This window comes from Pristiophorus japonicus, chromosome 21, assembly GCF_044704955.1.
Source record: "Pristiophorus japonicus isolate sPriJap1 chromosome 21, sPriJap1.hap1, whole genome shotgun sequence".
NCBI classification, from domain to species: Eukaryota; Metazoa; Chordata; class Chondrichthyes; family Pristiophoridae; genus Pristiophorus; species Pristiophorus japonicus.
In genome coordinates, this window is record NC_091997.1 from 42,050,234 (window position 1) to 42,061,967 (window position 11,734).

The 11,734-nt window shown below is 43.4% G+C and overlaps 1 pseudogene; it reads right to left on the reverse strand.

The window, feature by feature from the left end:
* Nucleotides 1-913: 913 nt before the first annotated feature.
* Nucleotides 914-7,739, reverse strand: LOC139233664 (interferon a3-like; annotated as a pseudogene).
* Nucleotides 7,740-11,734: the final 3,995 nt, after the last annotated feature.

Here is an 11,734-nt window from a genome sequence, read left to right on the forward strand (position 1 = left end):
ACTGGGCTTGAGGGAGAAACCATTTTAGGAAGTGGATTGGTCATGTGGAGGCAGGGCCAAGCAAGGACAGTGCCACAGAAGTGAATCTCACAGGAGAAATGGTGGGAAACGATGGAATGATAGATCATGTGGCACACACTAGAGAGGTTAAGGAGGACAAAGACAGACAGGATGTCTCTGTGACAAAGGATGTCTCTGATAACCATGAAAAGGACAGTCAAATCTCCAATCTCTGACACTCTTTATCCTGCTCGAAGTGGCAATCAGAGATATTGAGGTACAGAAGGGACAAACTAATGCTGCTGGATGATGGAATCAGTGGATTGTGAGCTTGAGCATTTGCGTGTGCGAGCGAATCAAAAAGTATTTATAATTAAAAATGGCAAACAAAGTGCATTTACCAGCACGATAAATAAATAGCTTCTCATAAAGCATGAGAGGCAGAAATTATTGATGTATATTTATCTAAAAAAACAATGTAAACATTTTCATTAAAAATAAAATTTTCTGTTCCATTTCAAGAAATGCATATTTGTTATTTATTTCACTTGACACATTGTGTAAAAATGGTAAAATTTTATTGTATGAAGATATCACAACAATAAAACTGACTCAATTCAGGTGGGATGAGGAGGAACAGTCGTGTGAGCCGCGTGGGCCAGTGCAGAGAGCTGACACTGGAAAACCAGCGAGTGGAATAAGGTGCCCAACAGAGCAAACCTGAGATGAAACTTTTCATTGTAGCTGCTGCCAGTCCACAAAGAACGGGACAGATACAGCATTTTTCTCAGACTCGCTCCAATGAAATCTTAACATTACATCACAGAAAAATATCACGGTAATAAATAACAATAAATTAAAATAAATAATTATATATGGAACAATATCAAGATATTTTTCTCCATCAGTCACGTAACTGCAATACAATATAATGTGTGTGAAAATATGATTCTTTTAAAGGTAGAAGATAATGTAAATAAATATTCATCATTCCCTGTCTGTACTAAACATGTCTTTGGAATGTAACAATTTAATAAAATTGAATAATTTTACGATAAATAATTATGGTTGCCATGCTCTGTTAAACACGTCTATGGAAAATCTTGAATTTCTCTTCTGATTTTTGCCGTGATGTAAAGGATCTGTTGCAAACAGGCCCTGGTCTCAGCCCGGATTATTTCCCAGGCGCAGTTACTGAATCTCTGCAAAAGAGAAATATTGAGGAAAATCGATTAGAGGATGAACGGATTTAAATGGGGTGAAATGAGCTGCATGTTAATATTCACAGTCAGGTATCAATGGTCCCACCTTCTGTTTGAGAAACTTTCTCAGCTTTTTAAAGTATTTGTGAATGGAGGCGTTTTATTGCTCGGCCTGGAGTCGGAGCCCGGTTTCCTGACACATTCTTCCAGCTTCCCGATCTGCCCATCCAGGAGAAGACGGAAGTTTTCGACCTTGTCCCGGGGCCCTGTGACTGAGCCCAGGTTCATGCTGTAGATCTTGGTGAGATGACGCAGTGTTTGATGGACAAACTGGATCCTGTCCTGGCTTTGTGAAAAAGAAGGGCGGTAAGAGAAGGGATAACCAGCCGTGGATAACCAAGGAAATAAAGGAGAGTATCAAATTAAAAACCAATGCGTATAAGGTGGCCAAGGTTAGTGGGAAACTAGAAGATTGGGAAAATTTTAAACGACAGCAAAGAATGACCAAGAAAGCAATAAAGAAAGGAAAGATAGATTACGAAAGTAAACTTGCACAAAACATAAAAACAGATAGTAAAAGCTTTTACCGATATATAAAACGAAAAAGAGTGACTAAAGTAAATGTTGGTCCCTTAGAAGATGAGAAGGGGGATTTAATAATGGGAAATGTGGAAATGGCTGAGTCCTTAAACAATTATTTTGCTTCGTTCTTTACAGTGGAAGACACAAAAACCATGCTAAAAATTGCTGGTCATGGGAATGTGGGAAGGGAGGACCTTGAGATAATCACTATCACTAGGTGGGTAGTGCTAGACAGGGTAATGGGACTCAAGGTAGACAAGTCCCCTGGTCCTGATGAAATGCATCCCAGGGTATTAAAAGAGATGGCGGAAGTTATAGCAGATGCATTCGTTATAATTTACCAAAATTCTCTGGACTCTGGGGAGGTACCAGTGGATTGGAAAGCAGCTAATGTAACGTCTCTGTTTAAAAAAGGGGGCAGACAAAAGGCAGGTAACTATAGGCATGTTAGTTTAACATCTGTAGTGGGGAAAATGCTTGAAGCTATCATTAAGGAAGAAATAGCGGGACATCTAGATAGGAATAGTGCAATCAAGCAGACGCAACATGGATTCATGAATGGGAAATCATGTTTAACTAATTTACTGGAATTCTTTGAGGATATAACGAGCAAGGTGGATAGAGGTGCACCGATGGATGTGGTGTATTTAGATTTCCAAAAGGCATTCGATAAAGTGCCACACAAAAGGTTACTGCAGAAGATAAACATAGAAACATAGAAAATAGATGCAGGAGTAGGCCATTCAGCCCTTCTAGCCTGCACCGCCATTCAATGAATTCATGGCTGAACATACACTTCAGTACCCCCTTCCTGCTTTCTCGCCATACCCCTTGATCCCCCGAGTAGTAAGGACTTCATCTAACTCCCTTTTGAATATATTTAGTGAATTGGCCACAACTACTTTCTGTGGTAGAGAATTCCACAAGTTCACCACTCTCTGGGTGAAGAAGTTTCTCCTCATCTCGGTCCTAAATGGCTTACCCCTTATCCTTAGACTGTGACCCCTGGTTCTGGACTTCCCCAACATTGGGAACATTCTTCCTGCATCTAACCTGTCTAAACCCGTCAAAATTTTAAACGTTTCTATGAGGTCCCCTCTCATTCTTCTGAACTCCAGTGAATACAAGCCCAGTTGATCCAGTCTTTCTTGATAGGTCAGTCCCACCATCCCGGGAATCAGTCTGGTGAATCTTCGCTGCACTCCCTCAATAGCAAGAATGTCCTTCCTCAAGTTAGGAGACCAAAACTGTACACACTACTCCAGGTGTGGCCTCACCAAGGCCCTGTACAACTGTAGCAACACCTCCCTGCACCTGTACTCAAATCCCCTCGCTATGAAGGCCAACATGCCATTTGCTTTCTTAACCGCCTGCTGTACCTGCATGCCAACCTTCAATGACTGATGCACCATGACACCCAGGTCTCGTTGCACCTCCCCTTTTCCTAATCTGTCACCATTCAGATAATTGTCTGTCTCTCTGTTTTTACCACCAAAGTGGATAACCTTACATTTATCCACATTATACTTCATCTGCCATGCATTTGCCCACTCACCTAACCTATCCAAGTCACTCTGCAGCCTCAGAGCATCCTCCTCGCAGCTCACACTGCCACCCAACTTAGTGTCATCCGCAAATTTGGAGATACTACATTTAATCCCCTCGTCTAAATCATTAATGTACAATGTAAACAGCTGGGGCCCCAGCAAAGGACCTTGCGGTACCCCACTCGTCACTTCCTGCCATTCTGAAAAGTACCCATTTACTCCTACTCTTTGCTTCCTGTCTGACAACCAGTTCTCAATCCACGTCAGCACACTACCCCCAATCCCATGTGCTTTAACTTTGCACATTAATCTCTTGTGTGGGACCTTGTCGAAAGCCTTCTGAAAGTCCAAATATACCACACCAACTGGTTCTCCCTTGTCCACTTTACTGGAAACATCCTCAAAAAATTCCAGAAGGTTTGTCAAGCATGATCTCCCTTTCACAAATCCATGCTGACTTGGACCTATCATGTCACCATTTTCCAAATGCATTGCTATGACATCCTTAATAATTGATTCCATCATTTTACCCACTACTGAGGTCAGGCTGACCGGTCTATAATTCCCTGTTTTCTCTCTCCCTCCTTTTTTAAAAAGTGGGGTTACATTGGCTACCCTCCACTCGATAGGAACCATGGAGTCAGAGGAAATGTATTAGCATGGATCGAGAATTGGCTGGCGAACAGAGAGCAGAGAGTCGGGATAAATGGGTCCTTTTCGGGTTGGAAATCGGTGGTTACTGGTCTGCCACAGGGATCGGTGCTGGGACCACAACTGTTTACAATATACATAGATGACCTGGAAGAAGGGACAGAGTGTAGTGTAACAAAATTTGCAGATGACACAAAGATTAGAGGGAAATCGGGATGTGTGGAGGACACAGAGAGGCTCCAAAGAGATTTAGATAGGTTAAGCGAATGGGCTAAGGTTTGGCAGATGGAATACAATGTCAGAAAATGTGAGGTCATCCACCTTGGAAAAAAAAACAGGAAAAGGGAATACTATTTGAATGGGGAGAAATTACAACATGCTGTGGTGCAGAGGGATCTGGGGGTCCTTGTGCATGAATCCCAAAAAGTTAGTTTGCAGGTGCAAATGGAATGTTGGCCTTCATTGCGAGAGGGATGGAGTACAAAAGCAGGGAGGTCCTGCTGCAACTGTACAGGGTATTGGTGAGGCCACACCTGGAGTACTGCGTGCAGTTTTGGTCATCTTACTTAAGGAAGGATAGACTAGCTTTGGAGGGGGTACAGAGACGATTCACTAGGCTGATTCCTGATATGAGGGGGTTACCTTATGAGGATAGATTGTGTAGACTGGGTCTTTACTCATTGTAGTTCAGAAGGATGAGGGGTGATCTTATAGAAACATTTAAAATAATGAAAGGGATAGACAAGATAGAGGCAGAGAGGTTGTTTCCACTGGTCGGGGAGACTAGAACTAGTGGGCACAGCCTCAAAAAACAGGGGAGCCAATTTAAAATCGAGTTGAGAAGTAATTTCTTCTCCCAGAGGGTTGTGAATCTGTGGAATTCTCTGCCCAAGGAAGCAGTTGAGGCGAGCTCATTGAATGTATTCAAATCACAGATAGATAGATTTTTAACCAATAAGGGAATTAAGGGTTATGGGGAGCAGGCTGGTAAGTGGAACTGAGTCCACGGCCAAATCAGCCATGATCTTGTAGACTGGCGGAACAGGCTCGAGAGGCTAGATGGCCTACTCCTGTTCCTAATTCTTCTGTTCTTATGTTCTTATCACACATAATGTCATTAGAGGGTGTCTGTTCTCATTTAGGTTTGAAGTATTTATGGGAAAGGACCAGGAACAATGACAGGTGAAATATTAAACTGGAGGAGGGCTAATTTCAGAACCCAGAAAGAGGTTCTGGCCCATGTGGATTTTAATCAAAGATTTGCAGGTAAATCTTTAAATCAGCAATGGGAGGCCTTCATGGCAGGCATAGTTTGGATGCAGTCTAGGCACAATCCCATGAAGGGAAAGGAAGGGCATACAAATCTAGTTGTCCTTGGACGATTAAAGCTATAGAGTTTAAAACGAGACAACACAATTCCAGAAAATACAAGCCAGTCGGCTTAACACTGGGGCTAGGATATGTATTCGAGACAATAAATCAAGAGATAATTAATTATCACTTTGAGAAAACGGGTTAATACATGACAGATAGAAGGGATTCGTTAAAGGCAAATCATGTTTGATTAACTTGATTGAGTTCTTTGATGCAGTAACGGAGAGAGTTGATGATGGTAGACTAGTGATACGGTGGGCAGGAACATAGGCGGGACCCACGTACACTGGAGGAGCGGGAAGGTAGGGGTGGATGAACTGTGAGAGATCGTGACGGAGGTGCTGCGAATGTTTCTGTGTCAGAGAAGCGGCGAGAGATCGTGACGGAGGAACTGTGAGAAATCGTGGCGGAGCTGAGGTGAATGTTTGTGGCAGAGGAGCAGCGAGAGATCGGAAAAGGAATGCTGAGATCGTGGCGGAAGTGTCATTAATGTTTGCGGCAGACGACCTGCGAGAGATCGTGGCAGAGGAGAGATCGTGGTGGAGGTCCGGCAAATTAGCGTTCGGGGCCCAGAAGAGCTGAGGGCCCAGGGGCAGCACGGGCCAGCCCACACTGCGATATGTGTGTGCACTAGGTCAGTGCAGCAGAGCAGATCTCCAGTCGTTCTGGTTAACCCTTGCCAATAGATAAAGCCCTAGCTCTATCAAGCCCATGTGGTAGCTGATGTGCAACAGTCATCACACGTTAAAAAAATAGACGCACAGACATCTTCCACCCCTTCGATTGGAGTTCAGGACTGGAATATCGGGTCCTTCATTGAAACATCTGTGACCCATGTGGAAGCAAGTCATCCTCGTTCGAGGGACCGCCTGTGATGATGTGTGACAGGCTAAATAAAGGGAACTGCTTCTAATGGTCGAAGAATCAGTAACAAGAGGGCACAATTGGTAATTGGCAAAATAATTGGAGGTGTGATGACGGATAGTTTCTTTACACGGCGATTTGTTAGATCCGCAATAAACTGTCTGAAAGGCCGGTGGAAGCAGATTCAATAATAACTTTCCAACAGAATTTGGATAAATAATTCAATGGGAAAACTGTGAAGGGTTATTGTGAAACAGCAGGGGTGTGGCATAAATTTTATAGCTCTTTCAAAAAACTAGCATACGAACGATGGGCTGCATGGCCTCCTATTGTGCTGGATCATTATATGCTCCAATGATTTAATAGTTGAAGGGTAAATATGTACACGGTTATGGGGAATGGGCAGCTTAGTGGGATTAATTGGAAAGCTGTTGCAATGAGGCCACATAGACACGATGGGCATAATGACTGCCTTCTGTGCGGTATCATTACATGACTCTATGATTTAACCAACCCGGGATCGGGCAAACCTCACAATTATCACCATAGCTCCGGAGTGACAAGGTTCGAGGGAGGCAGATGGTTACAGGGATTAAGATAAGATACAAGATGATTAGAGGTGTTGAGAAGATTTCAGTGAGTTAGATAATTAGAGGGCGTGAAATGAAGGCGTGAGATGGTTACAGTGAGTGACATAGAGGTGGTGATATGGTAAGAGGAAGTGAGACTGGGAAGCAGTTTGTTATGGGAGCAAGCAGATTCCACTGGGTTAAGTGAATAGAGGGCGTGAGATGATTGGATGTAATAAGATAATTAAAGGGAGTGAGATAATGAGTGAGGTAGTGAGATTGAGATAATTAGAGGGAGTGTGATAGTTAGAGTGAGTGAGCTAGTTTGAGTGAATGAGATATTCGAGAGAATGACATTGAGAGTAAATGAGCGAGTTAACGAATTAGATAGAGACTGACATCGTAGGAGAGAGTGAGATAGTTCTTCCACGTTCACATCAATGGGCGGTCAACACTGGATTTTAATTTCCTGATTAAAGTTCTGGCCCGGATGTTGAACTTACTCATACTTTCGATAAAAGTCGAGTTTGAATAAAATAAAACAACACTCACCGGTAATCCCTCCGAAAGTTTCACCAGATTCAAGGGCTTGGTTTTCAGCCAGAGCGTCTCTCTTTCACACTGCCGGGGGATGCGACCGCCCTGAGATGGAAGATAATCGCTGTTACTGACAACCCGAGACACAGCAATACTGGAGCATCAGTGACTTTTATTTCATACAGTTATAAAACCCCAAACTATCTCCCCATATCTGACTTTTCACAACAAACAGCCCCTGTGTGGTTCGGAATCCGGCTCGGGATGCAGGTTAAATTCACCATTTCATTCAGTTTGCTCATAGTGTGTGTGTTGAGAACTTGCTGTAACTGCAGCCTCTCACAGCCCAGACTCGGGGTCCCGGGCAACAAGACCAACACAACGCAACATCTCCAAATACTCGCCAAAGCCATGCTCAACCGACCCAGGGTAAAGCACCGATCTGAAGGATCAGAAGCCGAGCGGGTCCGGCTTCAGCTCCGAAAACGATTGTTGTCACTGAATGAAAGTCTGGAAGTGGAAATGCAGCGTCTTGTGATCCGGGAGCGGCCGCCTGTGTTGTCGAGTGGTGTGGGAGTGCGGCTGGACACTGCTGGGAGCGGGCACTGCCATGCTGCCGGCTTCAATGGGTGGCATTACATTCCAAAAGTGAAATCGGGCTGCAGGACCTTTGGAAGAGCGGCAGGAGAGCAATAGTTTGTGCGGTTTTTGTCTGAGGTGAGGAATCCAAAAGCTGAAGATTCCTGAAGCAGCGACTGGAAAATCCCCGAGAAAAGATCCCAACCAGCGCTCGGCTTCAGCTCCGTGTTGTGTGGATTCGGGTCCCCGGGGCACGAAGGTGGTTTAGAGGGAGACTCTGTATTGGGGGAGTGTGGACATGTGTTGAGGGTTGTATTTGAAAATCCGGGTTACAGTGGCAAGAGCAGCGGGAATCTCGGGGCCGCGGATTCAATGCTGACATTCGGCTCCAGAGACAGCGGCTCCATTTTAAACCCGCTTTCTCCCCGGTGTGCTCACACTTCTGTTCCAGTTCCAGCTGGGACTGTTCACACTTCGCAGCTTGGACATCGCAGAGAGCCCGGCTCACAGCCCAGGGCACCGCTTGATGCCCGCTCTCCCCGCCCGGAATCCCCTGTCCGAGACTCTGCTCTTTTAAGTCGAAGTTGTTTCTCATTTCTGGGCTGTTTCCTGGAGTCATTTTGAGATTTTGTTTTAAAGAATATTGAATCCGCTTCGACTCTGAGTCCGAACATGGTCCCGATGCCTTTTCTTTCACCGTTTCTTTCTTGTCTCTCTCCCGGGAAAGTGTCCGTGTCAGTTTCTCTCTGGAAATGAGCCTTGTTCCATTGCAGCGAAAGCGAAAGTGTCTCAGGGAAAGTGACGAGTTTTGTCATTTCCGAAAGTGAGGATTGTTTGTAAACAGACCGGCTCACACTGAGAGGGGGAGGGGGAGCTGGGAAAGGTTTGGGATATCCGGGATTTCCCCGGTTACACAGGGACTGTCACAAAATCACTCTCAGCTGTAACCACGAACAAAAACTCCCGCCGAGTAGCTCTGGGACTGAGATCCCAGGAGCTCCAGGTAGGGACAGCGGCAGCCAGTTATTGTCACTTCAGTTCAACAATCAGATTGCAGCAATTTACAGAGATCATGTATTGGTGAGAATCTTTTCATCAAATCTTTTAGTTTGGGCATATTTCACTGAACATCCGAGGCTGGGGGTCAAAGGTGAGAGGGGGAGCTCCGAGCAAAAGTAACATTGCAAAATATGGCTCTTATTTTAATCTATGCTGGGGAATGTTATCAGAATGAATTTTAAAAGTATAGAACGGAGGCGAAACACAGATTAGGGAGCTTGATGGAAAATGTTTTTTCTCGGTAAATAAGGAGAAGCTGCTTCCAGTGGCAGAAGAGTCAGTATCCGGACTGCACAGATTTAAGGTAATTACTCCTGCTGCTGTTTCCCCTACTCCTGCTTCTAGTTCTTATCTTCTTATATTGTTGAACACTAAGGGAATTCAGGGCGCCGGGGATAGGGCTGGACAGTGGGGTTGAGGTAAAATATCAGCTCTGAGCTTGTTGAATGGTGGAGCAGGCTCGGGGTCCGGATGGCCTACTCCTGCTCCTATTTTTTATGGTCTTATCCAGAGGTGTGATGATCAGATAATTATTCTTGATCTGATTTGGAATGCACTGCCCGAAAGGATGGCGGAAGCAGAGTCAATAATAATTATCAAAAGGGAATTGGAAAAATACTTGAAGGGGAAATTTGCTGGGCTCTGGGGAAGGAGCAGGGGAATGGGATTAATTGGATAGCTGTTTCAAAGAGCCGGTACAGACACGATGGGCCGCACGGCCTCATTGTCTGCTGCATCATTCTATGATTCAATGATTCTATTACAGTATATGGTAAACACTGGTGGGAAACATAAAGGGAAATAGTAAGTAAGTGCAACAGCACATTAATCGTTCATAAATAATAATCTTATATGCTTGCACATTTCCTTCTGCACAGACTGACTTCCTGATGCCAGGTTTGTGTCACCCTATTTGAGCTAACTTTCCCCCATTGTAAAGTCCAATACCAACATTTACAATAGGTCTTGCCCGTGTGAACTTGACGGTCTGATTTCACAAACTGGCCACTGGCTCAGAAAATGTACAGGTAACGATGTCGGGCTGTTGGGTGTGAGCACTTGGTAGGTTGGTGACTGAGTCGTGGAGAGATTAAGGGGTAGGAGTTGCAAATGCAGCAACAGTACCGGTTAACTGGCCTATGGAAACTACAATTAAAATACCAACTCATTTTTAGGCCACAAATCTCACTGAAGATTATCACAAGATCTGATTACGTTTTTTGTAAGCTTTTACCCTTGAAAATTGCTCAACATTTGCAATTCTATTTTGATAAGTCAGCTGTTATGATATCGTTGCAGTCTTTGTCCACGAGCGTGTTGTCTTTGTGCCTTCACATTCTTCCACTTGAGAGAATAGTGTGGAGTGAGAATACTGAGTTGAGCAGCAGAAGAGTAACACCGTGGTACTGTCTCGGAGATGGAAAATTGGGGTTCAAAAAGGATTCAGAGTTTTGACTAGTGAGGAACAAGCAGGCTGTGGAGAGGAGAGAATACAGCGGAGAGGGAGTCCCAGTAACAGGCAGCAGCATGTGTGGCAATCCAGAGAATTTATAGTGAGTGTGGAAAACTGACGGACACAAATCAGAAATAAATATCACTCCAGTAAAAGTGTAATATTGAAAACAATTTAATAACACCAACATATTTTCATTCAGTACAAAAAGTTTTCAGTTTAGAAAAATATTGTCTATTCCCAACTCTTAATAAATACCAATATATTAACATTTCTTTTGAAAGTCATTTTACGCATTTTATAAAACTGCAATATTTAAGTTCATGAAGACATCACAACTATAAATATCAATAAATTAGGAAGACATGAGACGAGTTGAAGTGTTAACACCGGGGGAGCAGAAATTAGAAAGAAAAGATTGATAAGTGACTGTAAACAAGCCACTAATGATTATAATTGCCCCCGCCGCAGCTGCATGTCGGGTCTGCTCAGCGCTCACAGACCCGAAATTTGGTAAAGGCGCATGGCTGCCGGATCACAGTGGGATCTCCACTCGTTGGGGAAAAACATCTTTCCCACTCGACCCGCCACCGATCGTGCCCACTGACCCCCTCAAAATCCATCCCTCTGTTCCTGCATCCCCTTTCAAATTGTACTATTTTGTTTATATTGTCTCACTTCATTCTTCCTCCCAAAATACGTCACAACAATAACTTATATTTATATAGCACCTTTAACGTAGTCAAACGTCGCAAGGCGCTTCTCGGGAGTGTTATCAAACAAAATTGTACAAAGGAGATATTACACAGGTGACCAAAATCTTGGTCAAAGAGAGAGAAAGGAGAGAGAAATAGCGAGAGAGAGTTTTCGGGAGGGAATTCTATAGTTTTCCACATTTCTGTATTAAATGTCAACTTCCATTTGTCTGCCATTTCACCGCACGTAAATAGACAGACCAAAGACACAAACACTGTTCTAAAATAAAAGCCACTTCATAAAAGTGATCAATATACAAAATATTTATGGTTTCACTGTAATTTTGGACGAAACTTCTTTGAATAAACATGGTTTATCAAATTATACAACTGTATGTGCTTGATGTATATATATATATATATATCGACAGATACATACACAATGAGCATTTCTGTCGTGCACTAAGTATCTTCAAAACAAAATAAATATTTTCAATCGGTGTATATTGCCATGAATAATGTTATAATAAATATTTTTTCTTTTGAAACAAAACAATTTAAAAAGAAAATCATCAATGTTCGCAATCTCTATTAAACATATAATTGGGGAAATCTTTAGTTT